The sequence below is a fragment of the Lathyrus oleraceus genome, chromosome 1 (assembly GCF_024323335.1).
Source record: "Lathyrus oleraceus cultivar Zhongwan6 chromosome 1, CAAS_Psat_ZW6_1.0, whole genome shotgun sequence".
NCBI classification, from domain to species: domain Eukaryota; kingdom Viridiplantae; phylum Streptophyta; class Magnoliopsida; order Fabales; family Fabaceae; genus Lathyrus; species Lathyrus oleraceus.
This window is the reverse complement of record NC_066579.1, coordinates 443,264,557-443,287,545: the sequence shown is the minus strand read 5'-3', so window position 1 is coordinate 443,287,545 and position 22,989 is coordinate 443,264,557. Positions and strand designations below refer to the sequence as shown.

General features: G+C 34.5%; 3 non-coding genes across 3 annotated transcripts; all 3 read left to right on the top strand.

The window, feature by feature from the left end:
• The first annotated feature begins 8,004 nt into the window (after positions 1-8,004).
• Positions 8,005-8,077, top strand: TRNAV-UAC (transfer RNA valine (anticodon UAC)). Its single transcript has one exon. It is a non-coding gene; the product is annotated as a tRNA-Val (tRNA).
• A 2,594-nt stretch (positions 8,078-10,671) lies between these two features.
• On the top strand, positions 10,672-10,778 carry LOC127116093 (small nucleolar RNA R71). Its single transcript, XR_007801076.1, has one exon. It is a non-coding gene; the product is annotated as a small nucleolar RNA R71 (small nucleolar RNA).
• Positions 10,779-22,510: 11,732 nt separating this feature from the next.
• On the top strand, positions 22,511-22,617 carry LOC127116337 (small nucleolar RNA R71). The gene has a single exon (XR_007801288.1). It is a non-coding gene; the product is annotated as a small nucleolar RNA R71 (small nucleolar RNA).
• Positions 22,618-22,989: the final 372 nt, after the last annotated feature.

Here is a 22,989-nt window from a genome sequence, read left to right as displayed (position 1 = left end):
ACAATTGGTAGATTCATTTAAAAATTAAGAAAAATTATAATCCACAAGTATAAAAACTTCTCAAATAATTTCCATATATCGAACACCAATTTGAAAAATTCTGATGAAACTTCTTTGTTGATATAATCTTATAGTAGACCTTTCATCAATGTTAATAAATACTCATGTACTGAGCATTAATTAATAACTTATGTAATCCTTGTTATATCAACACATATTTGATTTGAATTTTCCAAATGTTAAAAATAATTATTCTCTCAATTTTATCTAGCCCAATTCATCTAGTGGAACTTCTGACAGTAGCTCAACAACACTTGATGTGAAAGATCAGATAAAGTTGCAACCATAAAGCATACTTATAACTCTTATCTCTGGATGAAACCATAAGTTATGATAACAATTGATAGAAAATATTACATGGAGAAATTAAAATAACACATACACAAACACAAGGACATAACATGGAAATTCCAAATTCAGAGAGAAAAATATAACATTCGTTGTCAAATGACAACCAAAGAAAAACAAGTGAACATTTTTACAACGCATAATGTACCCTCAACCACCCCCAGACCCCGAGTACACCCACACCTCAAAGCAAGTACATAATTACATCTCACAACACTCTAACACAAGAGTATAAAATCAAGATTTGTAGAATATAAAAATATTTATTAATAAAATAATTAAATTTTTTTTTTGTTATTGTTACTATTTTTTCATATTAATCGAAGTGTTTCAATTATTAATATCCATCATATGCCATATTTTTCTATTTTGATATTTTTTTTATTATTTGCTTTCTCTATTTTGTACTTTATTTCTTATTTTTTTCTTGCTTTTTTGTTTAATTTTATAAAGCAATTGGTAGATTCATTCCTATTTATTACTATTATTTCATATTAATAGCATTGTTTGAATAATTAATATACATCATAACCCTTTTTTTTCTTCCTAGTTTTGATTTTTGATCATTTTATTTCTATATTTTGTTCTTTCTTTTTTTCCATTGTTTAAAACAAATGGTAGATTCATTTCAAAATTAAGAAAAATAAATTTCTACAAGTATAACATCTACATTTGTTGAATATAAAAATATTTATTAATAAAATAATTAAATTATTATATTTATGTTTTTCTTAATATTATTTCATATTAATATAAGTGTTTCAATTATTAATATCCATCATATGCCATTTTTTTCTATTTTGATATTCTTTTATTATTTGCGTTCTCTATTTTGTACTTTCATTCTTATTTTATTCTTGCTTTTTTGTTTAATTTTATAAAACAATTGGTAGATTCATTTAAATATTAAGAAAAATTATAATCCACAAGTATAAAAACTTTTCAAATAATTTCCACATATCGAAAACCAGTTTGAAAAATTCTGATGAAACTTCTTTGTTGACATAATCTTATAGTAGACCTTTCATCAATGTTAATAAATACTCATGTACTGAGCATTAATCAATAACTTATGTAATCCTTGTTATATCAACACATATTTGATTTGAATTTTGCACATGTAAAAAATAATTATTCTCTCAATTTTATCTAGCTCAATCCACCTAGTGGAACTTCTGACAGTAGCTCAACAACACTAGATGTGAAAGATCAGATAAAGTTGTAACCATAAAGCATACTTATAACTCTTATCCCTGGATGGAACCATAAGTTATGATAACAATTGTTAGAAAATATCAACATGGAGAATTTAAAATAACACATACACAAACACAAGGACATAACATGGAAATTCCAAATTCAGAGAGAAAAATATAACAGTCGCTGTCAAATGACAACCAAAGAAAAACAAGTGAAAATTTTTACAACGCATAATGTACCCTCAACCACCCCCAGACCCCGAGTACACCCACACCTCAAAGCAAGTACATAATTACATCTCACAACACTCTAACACAAGAGTATAAAATCAAGATTTGTAGAATATAAATATATTTATTAATAAAATATTTTTTTTTATTTTTGTTACTATTATTTCATATTAATAGAAGTGTTTCAATTATTAATATCCATCATACGCCATATTATTTCTATTTTGATATTTTTTTATTATTTGCTTTCTCTATTTTGAACTTTCATTCTTATTTTATCCTTGCTTTTTTGTTTAATTTTATAAAACAATTGGTAGATTCATTTAAAAATTAAGAAAAATTATAATCCACAAGTATAAAAACCTCTCAAATAATTTTGATATATCGAAAACCAGTGTGAAAAAGTCTGATGAAACTTCTTTGTTGACATAATCTTATAGTAGATCTTTCATCAATGTTAATAAATACTCATGTACTGAGCATTAATCAATAACTTATGTAATCCTTGTTATATCAACACATAATTGATTTGAATTTTCCACATGTAAAAAATAATTGATCTCTCAATTTTATCTAGCCCAATCCACCTAGTGGAACTTCTGACAGTAGCTCAACAACACTTGATGTGAAAGATCAGATAATGTTGCAACCATAAAGCATACTTATAACTCTTATCCCTGGATGGAACCATAAGCTATGATAACAATTGTTATAAAATATCAACATGGAGAAATTAAAATAACACATACACAAACACAAGGACATAACATGGAAACTCCAAATTCAGAGAGAAAAATATAACAGTCGCTGTCAAATGACCCACAACCACCCCCAGACCCCGAGTACACCCAAACCTCAAAACAAGTACATAATTACATCTCACAACACTATAACACAAGAGTATAAGCGAATTAAAAATAGAAGACGCCAAATACAACTTTAAAATGTTTTTGACTGATGCATTTTATAATGAATAAATTGAATCCATTATATAGTCTTAAACTCCCTCTTCCTTTACAAAACTAAGTGGTGTGAGACTTGTTGAACATGTATATTTTCAATCTATACTAACATATTTTTGCTGATTTGGAAGAATTTAGTCTATTAATCTAAAGAAATTGAGTTCAAATCTTGAGAGATACAATTGTAAAATAGTCATTAGTGTCATTTTAATTAATAATTTGTTTCCATCTCTAATATATATGTATAGAATTAAGTTAGTTGAATAACCCAAATGTTGCTGTGGTGTAGTGGTTATCACGTCAGTCTTACACACTGAAGGTTTATTACTATTATTTCATAATAAAAGCATTGTTTGAATAATTAATATACATCATAAGCCTTTTTTTCTTCCTATTTTTAATTTTTGATCATTTTATTTCTATATTTTGTTCTTCTTTTTTTCCATTGTTTAAAATAAATGGTAGATTCATTTCAAAATTAAGAAAAATAAATTTCTACAAGTATAAAATCTACATTTGTTGAATATAAAAATATTTATTAATAAAATAATAAAATTATTATATTTATGTTTTTCTTACTATTATTTCATATTAATAGAAGTGTTTCAATTATTAATATCCATCATATGCCATTTTTTTCTATTTTGATATTTTATTATTATTTGCTTTCTCTATTTTGTACTTTCATTCTTATTTTATTCTTGCTTTTTTGTTTAATTTTATAAATCAATTTGTAGATTCATTTAAAAATTAAGAAAAATTATAATCCACAAGTATAAAATCTTCTCAAATAATTTCCACATATTGAAAACCAGTTTGAAAAATTCTGATGAAACTTCTTTGTTGACATAATCTTATAGTAGACCTTTCATCAATGTTAATAAATACTCATGTACTGAGCATTAATCAATAACTTATGTAAAAAATAATTATTCTCTCAATTTTATCTAGCCCAATCCACCTAGTGGAACTTCTGACAGTAGCTCAACAACACTTGACGTGAAAGATCAGATAAAGTTGCAACCATAAAGCATACTTATAACTCTTATCCCTGGATGGAACCATAAGTTATGATAACAATTGTTAGAAAATATCAACATGGAGAAATTAAAATAACACATACACAAACACAAGAACATAACATGGAAATTCCAAATTCAGAGAGAAAAATATAACAGTCGCTGTCAAATGACAACCAAAGAAAAACAAGTGAAAATTTTTACAACGCATAATGTACCCTCAACCACCCCCAGACCCCGAGTACACCCACACCTCAAAGCAAGTACATAATTACATCTCACAACACTCTAACACAAGAGTATAAAATCAAGATTTGTAGAATATAAAAATATTTATTAATAAAATAATTAACTTATTATTTTTTTGTTTTTGTTACTATTATTTCATATTAATGGAAGTGTTTCAATTATTAATATCCATCATATGCCAATTTTTTTCTATTTTTTTATTATTTGCTTTCTCTATTTTGTACTTTCATTCTTATTTTATTCTTGCTTTTTTGGTTAATTTTATAAAACAATTGGTAGATTCATTTAAAAATTAAGAAAAATTATAATCCACAAGTATAAAAACTTCTCAAATAATTTCCATATATCGAAAACCAGTTTGAAAAATTCTGATGAAACTTCTTTGTTGACATAATCTTATAGTAGACCTTTCATCAATGTTAATAAATACTCATGTACTGAGCATTAAATAATAACTTATGTAATCCTTGTTATATCAACACATATTTGATTTGAATTTTCCAAATGTTAAAAATAATTATTCTCTCAATTTTATCTAGCCCAATCCACCTAGTGGAACTTCTGACAGTAGCTCAACAACACTTGATGTGAAAGATCAGATAAAGTTGCAACCATAAAGCATACTTATAACTCTTATCCCTGGATGGAACCATAAGCTATGATAACAATTGTTATAAAATATCAAGATGGAGAAATTAAAATAACACATACACAAACACAAGGACATAACATGGAAACTCCAAATTCAGAGAGAAAAATATAACAGTCGCTGTCAAATGACTACCAAAGAAAAGACTATAAAATTTGTTACAACGCATAATTTACCGTCAACCAACCCATACCCCGTGTACACCCACACCTTAAAACAAGTACATAATTACATCTCACAACACTATAACACAAGAGTATAAGCGAATTGAAAATAGAAGACGCCAAATACAAGTTTAAAGTGTTTTTGACTGATCCATTTTATAATGAATAAATTGAATCCATTATATAGTATTAAACTCCCTCTTCCTTTACAAAACTAAGTGGTGTGAGACTTGTTGAACATGTATATTTTCAATCTATACTAACATATTTTTGTTGATTTGGAAGAATTTAGTCTATTAATCTAAAGAAATTGAGTTCAAATCTTGAGAGATACAATTGTAAAATAGTCATTAATGTCATTTTAATTAATAATTTTTTTCCATCTCTAATATATATGTATTGAATTAAATTAGTTGAATAACCCAAATGTTGCTGTGGTGTAGTGGTTATCAAGTTAGTCTTACACACTGAAGGTCTCCAGTTCAATCCTGAGCAGCAACATATGTATTTATTACTATTATAACTTATATAACTTATATATTTGCAAACACATTCAATAATGAACCTTATGTGTTTGATAAATTTATATATTTTGCATCACTGAATCCTATCATATAATATTGTTTATTTATATTGCAAAATAGGGGTAATTGCATAAATTGCAATTTATGGGAAATCTATGGATCAAAATTTTTGGCTTACTACAATGATCCTAAAAACAATGGAGCTATTGTAATTCTGCTCACTCATGCAATGGTAAAAGATGGCCAAGGTATTACACTATCAGACTTTATAAATACATAGCTGATTTGTATTTTTCATTATACGTTCAATAATTTTTATATTAATTATACAATTTACAGTGTCAAATGCATGGAGTGGTTCCAAATTGTTGATAAATGAAGACATCCCTGAAATTCAAGATTTTATGTCTAAGTATGGATTTTATTTATTTATTTATATTCAGATTATTATACATAATTTTTAATTTCAAAAACAATCTTATTTCTATAGGTTGCCTACTAATGAACAGAAGGAGAAGCCTACTCAATCTGCAAAATCTCTTTCTAATTGGCCTGGTGGTTCTCAGTATTCGCCAGTAGAAAGGTTTGTTCATAATGCGAAATGTATGTCCTTAAGTCAGTTTTTCAAAATCAAACATGTAAGTTGAATACTATAGAGCCGAATTTATCTTTACTATTACAATTATATTGTTTGCTTTTTGAAATTAATATCATTTTTGATTTGCTTTTAGGAAACTTTATGTGTTACTGTAGCAACCACATTGAAATTTGCTGTCTCAAAGTATGGATGGTATTATTATGGCTGCACAAGGTGTTCTTCGAAGGCACCTAATCCTGAAAAAGCTTATGAATGTTCATGTGGGCAAAAAGTCGAACAACCTATACCAAGGTACATATAATCTAGATGAATTGCAAATAAATTTGGTAATGGATTTGTTATTAATCATATTATTTTCTTCGTTTAAAATACTATAGGTACAAGATTGAGATATATGTTAGCAATGGTGAATCAAAATATCGATTTGTATTCTGGGATTCCGAATGTGCTGCTATACTTGGTATGACTGCTGAATTTATGCATAACTCCATGGTGGAGGTACATTGTTATACATAAGTTAAAATGTAAATAGTTTATCGAGTTGTAAAGTTCAGATTATCACTCATGGTTGATATTTTGTTTTTCCATTAGAATGGAGAAGATGATCCAATGGTTTATCCTGATGAGCTTGAAATGCTGTTGAATAAGAAAATGACTTTTAGAGTTAAGGTGCAGCCAACGTTTTCCCAAGCGTCTGTTTGGAAGCTTTGTGATGATGAAGCCTTTGTTAAAGAGATTGAAAATGACTACATAGTAGAAGACGTATAATATTCACTTAATTCATGTATTATTTAAACATTTAACAAGTATAATAAATATTCGATGTTTCAATGTGCAGAATCAGTCTAAAACTGAATATGCAAAGTTGGTCCCTAACAAAGAAAATTTGGAAACTTCCGCAGTAAGTATCTTCATTTGTTAACATAATAATTTTCTATGATAAATATTGTATTATTATAATTCATTTTATATCTGACAATTAATTTTTTATATTGCCTTTCATTATATTATTTGCTTTCTCTATTTTGTACTTTCATTCTTATTTTATTCTTGCTTTTTTGTTTAATTTTATAAAACAATTGGTAGATTCATTTAAAAATTAAGAAAAATTATAACCACAAGTATAATTACTTCTCAAATAATTTCCACATATCGAAAACCAGTTTGAAAAATTCTGATGAAACTTCTTTGTTGACATAATCTTATAGTAGACCTTTCATCAATGTTAATAAATACTCATGTACTGAGCATTCATCAATAACTTATGTAAACATTAATTATTCTCTCAATTTTATCTAGTCCAATCCACCTAGTGGAACTTCTGATAGTAGCTCAACAACACTTGATGTGTAAGATCAGATAAAGTTGCACCCATAAAGCATACTTATAACTCTTATCCCTGGATGGAACCATAAGCTATGATAACAATTGTTATAAAATATCAACATGGAGAAATTAAAATAACACATACACAAACACAAGGACATAACATGGAAACTCCAAATTCAGAGAGAAAAATATAACTGTCGCTGTTAAATGACTACCAAAGAAAAGACTGTAAAATTTGTTACAACGCATAATTTACCCTCAACCACCCCAGACCCCGAGTACACCCACACCTCAAAACAAGTACATAATTACAACTCACAACACTATAACACAAGAGTATAAGAGAATTGAAAATAGAAGACGCCAAATACAAGTTTAAAGTGTTTTTGACTAATGCATTTTATAATGAATAAATTGAATCCATTATATAGTATTAAACTCCCTCTTCCTTTACAAAACTAAGTGGTGTGAGACTTGTTGAACATATATATTTTCAATCTATACTAACATATTTTTGTTGATTTGGAAGAATTTAGTCTATTAATCTAAAGAAATTCAATTCAAATCTTGAGAGATACAATTGTAAAATAGTCATTAGTGTCATTTTAATTAATAATTTGTTTCCATCTCTAATATATATGTATTGAATTAAATTAGTTGAATAACCTAAATGTTGTTGTGGTGTAGTGGTTATCACGTCAGTCTTACACACTGAAGGTCTCCAGTTTAATCCTGGGCAGCAACATATGTATTTATTACTATTATTTCATATTAATAGCATTGTTTGAATAATTAATATACATCATAACCCTTTTTTCTCTTCTTATATTTTAATTTTTGATCATTTTATTTCTATATTTTGTTCTTGCTTTTTTTCCATCTACTTTTAATATATAAAAGTTAATTACCACCATAATTACTTAATTACCCTAATTACAATCCATAAGACAGCTAATTTCATGTTCCTATAAGTAATTTCGTACTAAACTCTATTTAATACTCTAACTAACTCTACCATTTTACAATTTAATAAAATCAATATCCTGAAATCAAATTAGTTATTATTGTAGTTTTTTTGCCAAATATTATCGTTGCTTGATTTTCTTTAAATGACAAAATGAATTTTTTTTAATAATAAATATTACCGTTATTTTATTGTTGTTGCAATTTTATCATTCCAAAATGAAATCAATATTCTGAAAATTAGGGTTTTATTTAATTGAATAAATTGATATTATTATTATTATTATAACAATGATTTTTAGTGGAAGGTATGTGATCATTCAAAAAAAATTGTGTTTCTTGGTGGTACCACAATGAAGGCAATCGAACTTCAAAATATTCCACCTAAAGGATATTTCTTTAAAGATTTTGGTGAGATACTTCAAGGCAAATGTAAAACCGATAGACTGGAAGGTAATTTAAATTCTATTATAACTTATATATTTGCAAACACATTCAATAATGAACATTACTTTAATGTAGATATTATTGGTGCTGTTAGTGAGATAAACCATATCCAATCCAACACTCCGGGGAAGAAGGTTGTTGTTTCTGTTGTGCTGAAAGATTTGAAGTACTGCGCATTGTTTTCATAACTTATGTGTTTGATAAATTTATATATTTTGCATCACTGAATCCCATCATATAATATTGTTTATTTATATTGCAAAATAGGGGTAATTGCATAAATTGCAATTTATGGGAAATCTATGGATCAAAATTTTTGGCTTACTACAATGATCCTAAAAACAATGGAGCTATTGTAATTCTGCTCACTCATGCAATGGTAAAAGATGGCCAAGGTATTACACTATCAGACTTTATAAATACATAGCTGATTTGTATTTTTCATTATACGTTCAATAATTTTTATATTAATTATACAATTTACAGTGTCAAATGCATGGAGTGGTTCCAAATTGTTGATAAATGAAGACATCCCTGAAATTCAAGATTTTATGTCTAAGTATGGATTTTATTTATTTATTTATATTCAGATTATTATACATAATTTTTAATTTCAAAAACAATCTTATTTCTATAGGTTGCCTACTAATGAACAGAAGGAGAAGCCTACTCAATCTGCAAAATCTCTTTCTAATTGGTCTGGTGGTTCTCAGTATTCGCCAGTAGAAAGGTTTGTTCATAATGCGAAATGTATGTCCTTAAGTCAGTTCTGCAAAATCAAACATGTAAGTTGAGTACTATAGAGCCGAATTTATCTTTACTATTACAATTATATTGTTTGCTTTTTGAAATTAATATCATTTTTGATTTGCTTTTAGGAAACTTTATGTGTTACTGTAGCAACCACATCGAAATTTGTTGTCTCAAAGTATAGATGGTATTATTATGGTTGCACAAGGTGTTCTTCGAAGGCACCTAATCCTGAAAAAGCTTATGAATGTTCATGTGGGCAAAAAGTCGAACAGCCTATACCAAGGTACATATAATCTAGATGAATTGCAAATAAATTTGGTAATGAATTTGTTATTAATCATATTATTTTCTTCGTTTAAAATACTATAGGTACAAGATTGAGATATATGTTAGCAATGGTGAATCAAAATATCGATTTGTATTCTGGGATTCCGAATGTGCTGCTATATTTGGAATGACTGCTGAATTTATGCATAACTCCATGGTGGAGGTACGTTGTTATACATAATTTGTTCACCAGTGTGTACATTCTGGTTTAAGAAATCTTTATTGGTTTGTTGTTGAGAAGCTATAAAGTTTTCCATCATGATTTCCAAGTTGGATTTCCTAGGGGCGTTATTGTTGGGCATGGATGGGTTCGGTTTCTGATATCCCGGAGGTATAGCTGGGGCTTGATTTGGAGATTGTCCAGGTGCGTATAAAGCATTATTACTCTTATATGAAAAGTTTGGATGGTTTTTCCAATTTGAGTTATAGGTATTCGAGTAGGGGCTTCCTTGAGCATAGTTTACTTGCTCTGCTTGGATTCCTGTCAAGAGTTGACAATCCGTAGGAGTGTGACCTTGGATTCCACAGACCTCGCAATTCTGAGTTATAGCAACCACGGCGGTTGGAGGTGATACATTTAAACTTTCAATTTTCTGAACCAGAGCATCCACTTTTGCATTAACATGATCAAGGTTACTTATCTCGTACATGCCGGTTTTCGTTTGAGGTTTTTCCACCATTGTTCGTTCGGTTCCCCACTGATAGTGGTTTTGGGCCATGCTTTCGATAAGCTGGTAAGCATCAGCATAAGGTTTGTTCATTAGTGCACCACCTGCAGCGGCGTCTATTGTTAACCTTGTGTTGTACAAGAGACCATTATAGAATGTGTGAATTACTAACCAGTCTTCTAAACCATGGTGTGGGCAAATTCTCATCATGTCTTTGTATCTTTCCCATGCTTCGAAAAGAGACTCGTTATCTTTCTGTTTAAATCCATTTATCTGGGCTCTTAACATAGCTGTTTTGCTTGGCGGAAAATATCGGGCAAGAAAAACTTTCTTCAACTCGTTCCATGTGGTGACAGAGTTGGAAGGGAGAGACTGAAGCCATCTTCTAGCGCTATCTCTTAATGAGAAAGGAAAAAGACGAAGTCGAATTGCCTCTGAAGTGACACCATTAGCTTTAACAGTATCAGCGTATTGGACAAATACGGATAAATGTAGGTTTGGATCCTCGGTAGGATTTCCAGAGAATTGGTTCTGTTGCACTGCCTGCAACAACGAAGGTTTAAGTTCGAAGTTGTTTGCTTCGATTGCGGGTGGAGCAATACTTGAATGCGGCTCATCTTGTGATGGAGCGGCGTAATCTCGAAGAGCACGAGCTGGTTCTGCCATCTCAGGCGAAGGAAGAAGATTTTTGAGGTCAGGAAATTCGATAGGAGGGAGATTGTTTTCAGCACGATATTCCCGAATTGGTCGTAAGACTCGGAGATAAAGTTCGATATCGTTGATTCGTAAATAGAGCGGCTCGCCTTGTGAGCGAGTGTGTGGCATACAAATCGACGATAGAAAGAAAAGAAAAAGAAAAGCCTTAGTCTCTACAGCGTAACAGAAGAGTTACGATATCGACTGAATAAAAGTCCCCGGCAACGGCGCCAAAAACTTGATCGCGACTTTATGAGTCGAAATTGGGGTACAAACTGCAAGTGCACAGTTCTATCGCGTAGTTTTAAAAGATATCGATCCCACAGGGACTTATGAATCGATATACCGTTATCTAAGGTTACTTCGTAAAGCTAAGGTGAATAATGTTTGATTGTTTGGGGAAAAGCTAAAAACTAAACTAAGATCTAGATTAAATATTAATAAAGCGGATATCGGTATGCAGTTCGTCGTAATTAGGGAATCAATTCTTTGTTGGTTTCTTGGTTTTAAAATAAATCATTTCAGTTGACTTTATTGATTAAAAGTTCTATCTCAAACTCTCGCTCTGTTGAATAAACCATGATTTTATGTTAATGTAGCTGTCACTTATAATTAAGTCAAAAACCATTTTTTGAAAGCAATAAAATCCGTAGAAACTCTTTTTAAGAAAACACTAACCGTTTAAACACCCTTATCTCAAACTCTCGCTCTGTTGACTTAGGTTATATAATTAAATTCGAATGCTTAACTCTCGTCCTCACATTCAATCTTTAAAAATACTATTTGGAAAAAATTAGAATTTAATTAACTCTAAAAATTGCTCTCGCCCTGATCTAGAATTAATGTCCAATTTACACTGTCCAGTCAAAACCTCAAACTTTCGCTCTATTGATTTTAACTTCTTTATGTCCTTTACTCTCGTATAAAAACTTTGTTATTAAACCTATAAATTGAGACCGTAAAAAGAGTGATTTTAATTTTAAACTTAAATAAACCGACTTAGTTTTGATTCCTTATTCCGCTTACTTTACATACCGATATCTAAGTGAATTAGCCAGACATGCTAAACAAACTTAAATAATTATCATGCATAAACAGACTCATCTCAAGCAAATAATATAAATAAATTATAAAAACAAGCATATATAAATTCAACAAATAAATATAGAACCTGAATGATTAAATGCCAGTCTTGAACACTCCACCACAGACCGGTTGGATTTGTTCTTGAGTTCTTCAATCAGGCAGAAAAATAAAATGAAGGAATAAAAAAACTTGATTCTAACGTAAGGTTAGATCCGGTAAAAGGTACACAATAGTTTCCGGTGTAGAAACTATTGTGCGAAAAATTAATTAAGAGCTAGAAAAGAAAATAGAATTACAAAAGGAAAACAATATAAAAATTCTGCAAAGTAATACTAATAAAAATATGCCTAAGCTGCTGGAAGAAGAAAAATGCGAAAACGGCAAAATCTGGAAAAAGCGTGGAAGACTCGAACCCTGAGCTTTCCAAAAAGCTACTATTTATATGCTACCTCCTCCAACTGCCTTCCGCGTCAAAAGTCTTCAACGTGTAGAATAGTTGGGCGTGGGAATAGGACTCAACTCCCTCTCAACGTCTCTGAAGCGTTTCTTGTGCCTCAAATATAGGGGAATGGTGTGACGTCCGTCATACCATGTGTGACGTCCGTCATACCATGTGTGACGCTCGTCACACAAGTGCATATAGTGTGACGCTCGTCACAACCTCTGTGACGTCCGTCACAGGCACAACGCCTGTGCCTTCTTTGGGCTGGGCTTGGCCTTTGCTATTTGTTTCCAGAAACTTCTTTTTGCACCTCCTTTTCTTCCTTTTTTTTACTTTTGCTTCAAATAGATACCTGAGATAAATAGAAAGGAAATACCGCGTAATATCTGATAAAATGAAACAAATTAAAGTAAATGATAATATAATTTAATTGAATTAAGTCCTAAAATATGATATAATTTCATGTTATCAAACTCCCCCATACTTAGATCTTTGCTTGTCCTCAAGCAAAATACAGTATAGAATTTGTTAAACATTTTAGCCAGGTGAAATTCCAAAACATACGTCAATTCGTACTAGGTTGCATGTAAACTTTGTTTAGAAGTAACTTGAGTTAAATCTTGACATCCACAGCCACCGACACAACCTCAGATAACCATGCCTTATGCGAATCAGTTCGAGTACACTATTATAGCTGTCCTAGTTCCCTTTTTCTTATTTCACCCGTTTTCATTCTAGCGAAATCACATTAAGCCCTTTATCTTTTCGCGCACATAGTGGAGTAACCGGTTAGTGATTCTGATTCCCTTTTTAGCTTGAAGCTCTGGTACATAAGTCGGATAACTTCGTTATTCAGTCCATTGCAAATTGCGGGGGATCGGACCGTAGTCTGCCCTACCAAGTTCAGCACCAGATACCTGCTGAACCAACTCATAATGGATCTTGCATATTATGATTTTGTATGATCTGCAACCTTTAGATTAAATGATCTGGTAAGGATCATCTAACTTACTTAGTGCATCTCCTGACATATATATATTTTTTTATGTCACTTTGGGAATCATTCACTTATATTCATCGGCTCTCCACGTAGTTTGCTATTAGGATGGTGCTGACTTCTCGTATAAACTACTCGGGGTTACTATAAGGTTAAAAGCCCAAGGGATTGGTATAATAGGTACTTATTCTGATCTAACATGTTGCGGTTTGTTTAGAGTGTTTGGCGGTGATAGCTTTCGTCTTAATTCGTCTCAAGTTCGATAAAAATGAGCAACCTTTATACTTATTGGGTGTTGAATTTTTGTTGTGGCTCATGAAAATTTGAGGGAATAGATAATAGAAATTGTTCACACTCGGGACTTAACTTAAAATAAATCTATAAAATGATTTTTTTTAAGGGAAATAATAATGAAAGGAAGGGTACATACTTGAAAAGAAAGGAAATAGAAATGAACAGGTTCCCCCCCATACTTAATTTAAACATTGTCCTCAATGTTTTAAGGAAATGAAATACAATGGGGTAAGGAAAAAGAAACTACAATTAATGCTGCCTTCCGCCTCTGGTTCTTGGGCCTGGTGATCGTTGATGTACCTCTAAGTTGTCAAACCTGCTAAGCAAATCGGCGAACCGCTGATCGGTAATGGCATTCCTCGCCTCCTGTTGGTCTTGCATTTGGCGCATCATTTGCATCATTTCGAGGTTCTGTGCTTGCATTCCATCAATTGCATCCATGATGTCATCGTTGGTTGCAGGTCGTCGTCGTCGACGACGTGAGGATGGGCCAGCTGCAGCATCGGAGTGGTTGAGCGGGACAAATTGTTGTGCAGGAGTAGGATCACCTTGTTCCATGTCTTCAAACTCGTCTGCGGGCGGGTTTGCTTGTGAAGGCTCGGTGGCTTCGGGAGCATTGAGATCATAGAGGTGGCGGTTGGGGTTTGTGACATCTGTTAGGGCCATGTTGGGTAAGACAACGCTTGGGATGGCCTGGTTGTTCACCATAAGATAATATCCTCCTCCTACTCTATTCTTAATCAGGCGGCTGGAGCGACAGTAGCTGATGTCCATAAATAGGGGAGGTAGAGAATCTAAGGTTTGGAGTTGGTCCCCTAAGTTTAGGCCTAGTGCTATAGTGGTGATTAATCCGCCAATTACAAAAGGTTGACGGCCTCTAGCACATAATGTGCGGATATGATGAAATAGAAAAGAGGCGGCGTTTACCTTAACATTCGGTTCGAAGACGCATTCGAGGAAGAAAAGTTCCTTTGCGTTGACCTTGCTGTTGTTTGGTCTACCAAAAACTGTGTTCTGTAAGATGCGGATAAAATATTGGATGGTTGGGTTATGTATGTGGGAAAGAAGGAGCTCTTCCCAGTTGTAGGCATCTAGACCGGATATTTTCTTAAAAAGGGTGAAAACGGCAACTGTGCTCCAGTTTAGGTCGGGGGGAATTCTGGGGTAGACTTGGCCTTCTGTGGAGAATTGTAGCATGGTACTCAACTGGTTTTGGGTTAAGGAGTACTCGGTGTTGAACATACGGAAGGTTGCGGTACCGGTTAAGAATTCGTCTTCACCGGCGGGAGTGTTGTATGCGTAGGAGCTTAAGAACTCTAAGGTTATGGAGGGGTAGGTGGGTTGATTATGGGTGCACAGAAAGGTTAAGTCGGCTTGGCCGAGCATCCATTCGATACCTTGGAGTAATCCTAATTGTTGTAAACAAGTAAAATCAGGGTACCTGGTGGAGATGACGCCTCGCTGTTGGAAACGCTCGAATTGCTCCCTTTGATAATTCTCATCTTCGGATCGGAAGATGATATTTCCGAAATTCTGGTTACCCGCCATACTGATGAATGAATTTGAGGAGGTAATTTGCAAAAGAAAAGAGAAGTATTTGATAGGAGAAAGTGGTTTGTGGTGAATGAAGGAAGGTTTTGTGGGTATTTATAGGAAAAAAATTTGGAAGTTGGAAGATAGGTGGTTGAAAAGTGAATAAATGTGGGTAAAGGTGAATAAATGGGGAAGGTAAAAAGTTTAAGGGGTGTAACGTTCGTCTCCAACGGCTCTTTAACGTTCACCTAGTCTGAGAGGCGTTACGCTCGTTACAGGTGCATGACGGGCGTCACAGGTACTTAGCGTGACGTCCGTGACAGATTGTGTGAGGCTCGTCACACAGTCTGTTTGGCAATGGCTTCAGCCAGCGTCCTTCAGAGGGACATGGAAATGTATATTTTTTCATTAATTTTATTATTATTCAATTTTTTTGTTTTGCTACGGATTAATTTATTCTGCTATTTAATTTCTCCTGCATGTTACTCTACTTTGTATAATAGTGCATATATATATTTCAATAAGTCATAGGTAGCAACAGTAGAGAGCATTTTTTGTAGATATTGCATAATTCATAATAAAGCAAAATAATTCAATAACTTCATAAATTAATCATAATGTGACATTTGGGAAAAAGGGAAAAACAAAAGATTGCTAAAAAGAAAACAAATACGAAAACAACATTAATGAATAATCTAAGTAAAACTAAATAACTAAGAAAAATAACTTCTATCCATCTGCACGATCTCTGGCCTGAGGAGCAAGGGAGTCAACACGGTTTATCAATTCGTGAAACTGATTTGTCATGCTGCTCATGCATCCTTGAACTTCATGTCTCATGTTAGTGAACTCTTCTCTGAGGGCGTCTTGTTCTGACATCAAAGCTTCAATGGCGGTGTTATAGTCCGTTCCGGGCATATGATGTCGGAGGTCGGGTATTGCTGATCCTTCGGTCAAAACAGGCTGAGGAGGAGGGTCAATATCATAATAGCCAGCTGGCGTCTCAGGGTCAGACTCAGCATAAGGGACCTGGTCATCACAAATCTCATAATCCTGGATGGAAGTAGTGGATCTAGCAGGAGAGGGTGTTGCGTTCAGATTGTAGAGCCAGTTACTGCGGTTGTGAACACTAGTCCTAGGATCGGGTAAGGTAAATAGGCAAAGAACCTGATTATTAATTATAAGTTCGAACTCGTCAGATCCTAGGTTTGCTATAAACAAAGTGTTAAAGAGGAAGGGTATACTCATAATGGTAATGCCACAAAAAGGGCTTAAGTCGAGAATAGATGACGTAATCCGATAGCATTACCAATCATGGTTATCAGACCGCCTACTCTAATAGGTGCTCGCTCATCTTGGATAAGGTGGTCTAAATTTGCTAGCATAAAGGTGGCACCGTTTACTGGACGGTTCTGGGAAGCACAGAATATGATGAAAAGTTCATCACGTGAAACTGAAGTGCTGTTTGGCTTCTCTCCAAATAAGGTGTGGGTCAGGATCCCATGGAAGTAACGGAAAGCCGGGTTATGTATGTTTCCAGAGAGAAACTCATGTTCCTCGGGATCATCATTTCCAGTCAAACTACCCCAAAAGTGTTCAAGCTCTCTATATTCAAAAAGTTCTTCTTGGCTTATTGTGAATGTATCAAAGGAGGTAGGGAAACCCAAAAGGCTGGTAAAGTCTCTAATATTAAATTGGTACTCCATGTTGAACATTCTGAACTGGATAAAACCTCTGCTGATTCCTTTTCCACGGCTGGGTAGATAGATTAGGGAGCTAAGGAATTCTAGTGTTAGTCTTCGGTAGGTGGCGAAATGTCTTAGGATAGGGGATGTCTCCCATCCTATCTGATTCAGCAAATACAGGACACTTTCCCTTAGTCCAAGGGCAGTCATAGCCCAGTCATCAGCATATAAACTAGGTAGCATCTCTCTAGTGGCTAGTTCCTCAAATTTTAGTTTGTGAGCCATTCCTCTGAATTTGATACCCATACGGTCAATTTGTCCCATCAGGTTAGTGTTAGCTAGAGAAAAGAAAACATGAGTTATAGTCAGGATTTGGCCAAATGCCGAAAGAAGAAGAGAAAGTGCTTAAGGAATTAATATAAATCGAGAATAAATACTAAACAAAAATAAAAATAAATAAATAAATATTTGTGGGTTGTCTCCCACTAAGCGCTTTGTTTAAATGTCGCAAGCTCGACAAAGAAACTGTTAAATATAATCTATTAATCCTGGAGGCATTTCGTCTAAATGTAGGATTTGCGAATCTTCGTTGGTTTCCGCATAATGATAGTGTTTTAGACGTTGCCCGTTTACGGTGAACGGTTCCGTGGATTTTCCTTTAATTTCTACCGCTCCACTGGGAAAGATGTTAGTGATATGAAAAGGGCCTGACCATCTGGATCGTAGTTTTCCCGGGAATAACTTTAGCCTAGAGTTAAATAAAAGGACTGCATCGCCTTGCTTGAAGATTTTCCTTGATATACGCTTGTCATGCCATTGTTTTGTTCTTTCTTTGTAGATTCTGGCATTTTCATATGCGTCTCTTCTGAGTTCCTCTAATTCGTTTATGTCAAGGATTCTCTTTTCGCCGGCGGCCTTATAGTTTAAATTCAGATTTCTGATGGCCCAATAGGCTTTATGTTCTAATTCTACCGGGAGGTGGCAGGATTTTCCATAAATGAGCTTAAATGGGGTTGTCCCTATGGGAGTTTTATAAGCAATTCGATAAGCCCATAAAGCTTCTGGTAATTTTAGCGACCAGTCTTTCCTTGAAGTGGCGACTGTTTTTTCTAATATTTGTTTAATCTCTCTGTTGGACACTTCCACTTGCCCACTGGTCTGAGGGTGGTAAGGTGTCGCTATTCTATGTCTCACGCCATACTTAAACAGTAGTTTTTCGAGTACCTTGGATATGAAATGCGATCCACCATCACTTACTACTATTCTTGGAATGCCAAATCTCGGAAATATTATATTCTTAAAGAGTTTAGTTACTACTCGGGTGTCATTTGTTGGAGAAGCTATAGCTTCGATCCATTTTGAAACGTAGTCAACCGCCACGAGTATGTATTTGTTACCGAAGGAGGATGGAAAAGGTCCCATGAAGTCTATTCCCCACACGTCGAAGATCTCTACTTCCAAAATACCCTTTTGTGGCATCTCGTCACGTCTAAATATGTTTCCTGTGCGTTGACATCTGTCACATTCCTTAATAGCCGCATGTACATTCTTCCATATAGTTGGCCAATAAAAGCCGGCTTGTAGGATTTTAGAGCAGGTCTTGGATGTACTTGCGTGTCCACCATAAGGGGCGGAGTAGCAGTGTTGGATTATATTTTCTACCTCTTCTTCGGGTATGCACCGACGGAAAATACCATCGGGGCCTCTTTTGAAAAGTAAGGGATCATCCCAGTAATAGTGTTTTATGTCGTGGAAGAATCGTTTCTTCTGCTGGTAAGATAAAGTAGGTGGAACTATTCCGGCAGCTAAATAATTGACTAGATCAGCGTACCATGGTGTAACAGATATAGCTAAGGTGGTTTCTACCTGCTTGTCAGAATTATTCTCTTCTAAAGTAGCTATAAGTTTATCGTACGAGAAATCATCGTTAATTGATGTTCTTTCCGGTTCAAGGTTCTCAAGTCTAGAGAGGTGGTCTGCTACTACGTTTTCAGTTCCCTTCTTGTCTTTGATTTCTAAATCGAACTCTTGTAGCAACAAGATCCATCTTAGGAGTCTAGGTTTAGCATCCTTTTTTATTAAGAGGTATTTGATAGCAGCGTGGTCAGTGTAAACTATTATTTTGGCTCCGACCAAGTAAGAACGAAATTTATCTAGCGCAAATACAACTGCTAGGAGTTCTTTCTCGGTTGTGGCGTAATTCATCTGCGCTTCATCTAGAGTTCTACTTGCGTAATATATAACGTGAAGCTTTTTATCCTTTCGTTGTCCTAAAACAGCACCTACAGCGTAATCGCTGGCATCACACATTATTTCGAATGGTTCATTCCAGTCGGGTGTCTGCATTATGGGTGCGGAGATCAATGCTTGCTTAAGCGTTTGAAATGCTTCTAAATAGTTATTGTCGAATATGAATTCAACATCTTTCATCAATAATCCGGTTAAAGGTTTAGTTATTTTAGAGAAGTCTTTGATGAATCGTCGGTAAAAACCGGCGTGTCCTAAGAAGCTTCGTACTTCTCTCACGGTTTTAGGGGGTTGAAGGTTTTCGATTACCTCTATTTTGGCTTTGTCTACTTCAATTCCTCTGTTCGAGATGATGTGTCCTAAAACAATTCCTTCTTGTACCATAAAGTGGCATTTTTCCCAATTAAGTACTAGGTTAACTCTTACACATCGCTCTAGAACTCTCTCTAGGTTTTCAAGACATTCTTCAAAACTTTGTCCGCATACGGAAAAGTCATCCATAAATACTTCCATGATGTTTTCGAGAAAATCGGCGAATATTGCCATCATGCACCTTTGAAAGGTTGCAGGAGCATTACACAAGCCAAACGGCATTCGTCTATAAGCGAAAGTACCAAAAGGGCACGTGAATGTTGTCTTTTCTTGGTCATCAGGATGAATTGGTATTTGAAAGAAGTCTGAATAACCGTCTAAATAACAGAAATGTGAATGTTTTGCCAATCGCTCTAGCATCTGGTCAATGAATGGTAAAGGGAAATGATCTTTTCGGGTTGCTTTGTTTAGTTTCCTATAGTCAATGCACATTCTCCATCCCGATTCGATTCGTTTGGTTATAGTTTCCCCCTTTTCATTTTCAATAACGGTTATGCCTCCTTTCTTTGGTACTACGTGTACAGGACTAACCCATTTGCTATCAGATATAGGATATATGATACCTGCCTCTAGTAACTTGGTTATTTCCTTCTTCACCACCTCACTCAGGATCGGATTTAGTCTCCTCTGGTGTTCCCTAGAGGTTTTACAGTCTTCTTCTAGCATGATGCGGTGCATACAAATAGAAGGACTTATTCCCTTCAGATCGGTGATGTTGTAACCTAGTGCGGTCAGATACTTTCTTAAGATATGTAGGAGTTTTTCTGTTTCAAGTCTTCCTAGGTCTGCATTAACTATCACTAGTCGTTCAAGTTCTAAGTCTAGGAATTCATATCTCAGATTTTTGGGAAGTGTTTTCAGATCTAGGGTTGGTTTCTTAAGACACTGCGTAGGGTCTGGTGTTATTGCCAAACATTGGTTAAGTTTGTCTTCTACAGGATAGTCGGATGATTTGTCTTCTCCTAACTCTGTTTCTTTTATGCATTCATCGATGATATCCATGAAGTAACATGTATCTTCTATTGCAGGTGCTTTCAAAAATTGGGAAAGAATGAACTCAATTTTCTCTTCGCCTACTTCGAAGGTGAGTCGTCCTCGTTTTACGTCTATGATTGCACCGGCAGTTGCTAAGAACGGTCTTCCCAGTATAATGGGTGTAATATCATCTTCTCTAATGTCCATAATTGTAAAATCAGTTGGGATGTAGAATTGACCTATGCGTACGGGAACGTTTTCAAGAATTCCTACAGGGTATCTAACAAAACGATCTGCTAGTTGCACAGACATTTTGGTTGGTCTTAATTCTCCCATTTCCAATCTCTTGCATATGGATAAAGGCATAACACTAATTCCGGCTCCTAAATCACATAAGGCTTTGTCGATGACAAATTTTCCTATGTGACAGGGTATAGAGAAACTACCCGGATCCTTGAGTTTAGGAGGCATATTCTGGATTATAGCGCTACATTCGGCAGGGAGTGTAACGGTTTCGCTATCTTCAAGTTTCCTTTTATTAGAAAGAATTTCTTTTAAGAACTTGGCGTATGAGGGCATCTGCGTAATAGCTTCTGTAAACGGGATTGTAACGTTTAATTGTTTAAGGAGGTCAACAAATTTTTTAAATTGGCCCGCATCTTTGGTTTTAATAAGCCTTTGAGGGTAAGGGACAGGTGGTTTGTAAGGTGGTGGAGGCACATAAGGTTCCTTCTTTTCTACGGTTTCCTTATTACTCTCTTCCTTTTCCTTAGGTCTATTTTCTTCCTCAGTTGACTTTTTAGGGTCTTGGTTTCCTATCCTTGGATCAGACGGTCCTTCCACTTCCGTTCCACTTCTTAGTATGATTGCATGAGCGTGGCTTCTCGAGTTAGGTTGGGGCTGTCCAGGAAATGTACCAGTTGGGGCAGCGGTAGGCGCTTGTTGTTGAGCTACTTGTGATATTTGTGTTTCCAGCATTTTGTTATGGGTAGCTAGAGAATCCACTTTACTTGCTAGTTGTTTAATTTGTTCACCAGTGTGTACATTCTGGTTTAAGAAATCTTTATTGGTTTGTTGTTGAGAAGCTATAAAGTTTTCCATCATGATTTCCAAGTTGGATTTCCTAGGGGCGTTATTGTTGGGCATGGATGGGTTCGGTTTCTGATATCCCGGAGGTATAGCTGGGGCTTGATTTGGAGATTGTCCAGGTGCGTATAAAGCATTATTACTCTTATATGAAAAGTTTGGATGGTTTTTCCAATTTGAGTTATAGGTATTCGAGTAGGGGCTTCCTTGAGCATAGTTTACTTGCTCTGCTTGGATTCCTGTCAAGAGTTGACAATCCGTAGGAGTGTGACCTTGGATTCCACAGACCTCGCAATTCTGAGTTATAGCAACCACGGCGGTTGGAGGTGATACATTTAAACTTTCAATTTTCTGAACCAGAGCATCCACTTTTGCATTAACATGATCAAGGTTACTTATCTCGTACATGCCGGTTTTCGTTTGAGGTTTTTCCACCATTGTTCGTTCGGTTCCCCACTGATAGTGGTTTTGGGCCATGCTTTCGATAAGCTGGTAAGCATCAGCATAAGGTTTGTTCATTAGTGCACCACCTGCAGCGGCGTCTATTGTTAACCTTGTGTTGTACAAGAGACCATTATAGAATGTGTGAATTACTAACCAGTCTTCTAAACCATGGTGTGGGCAAATTCTCATCATGTCTTTGTATCTTTCACATGCTTCGAAAAGAGACTCGTTATCTTTCTGTTTAAATCCATTTATCTGGGCTCTTAACATAGCTGTTTTGCTTGGCGGAAAATATCGGGCAAGAAAAACTTTCTTCAACTCGTTCCATGTGGTGACAGAGTTGGAAGGGAGAGACTGAAGCCATCTTCTAGCGCTATCTCTTAATGAGAAAGGAAAAAGACGAAGTCGAATTGCCTCTGAAGTGACACCATTAGCTTTAACAGTATCAGCGTATTGGACAAATACGGATAAATGTAGGTTTGGATCCTCGGTAGGATTTCCAGAGAATTGGTTCTGTTGCACTGCCTGCAACAACGAAGGTTTAAGTTCGAAGTTGTTTGCTTCGATTGCGGGTGGAGCAATACTTGAATGCGGCTCATCTTGTGATGGAGCGGCGTAATCTCGAAGAGCACGAGCTGGTTC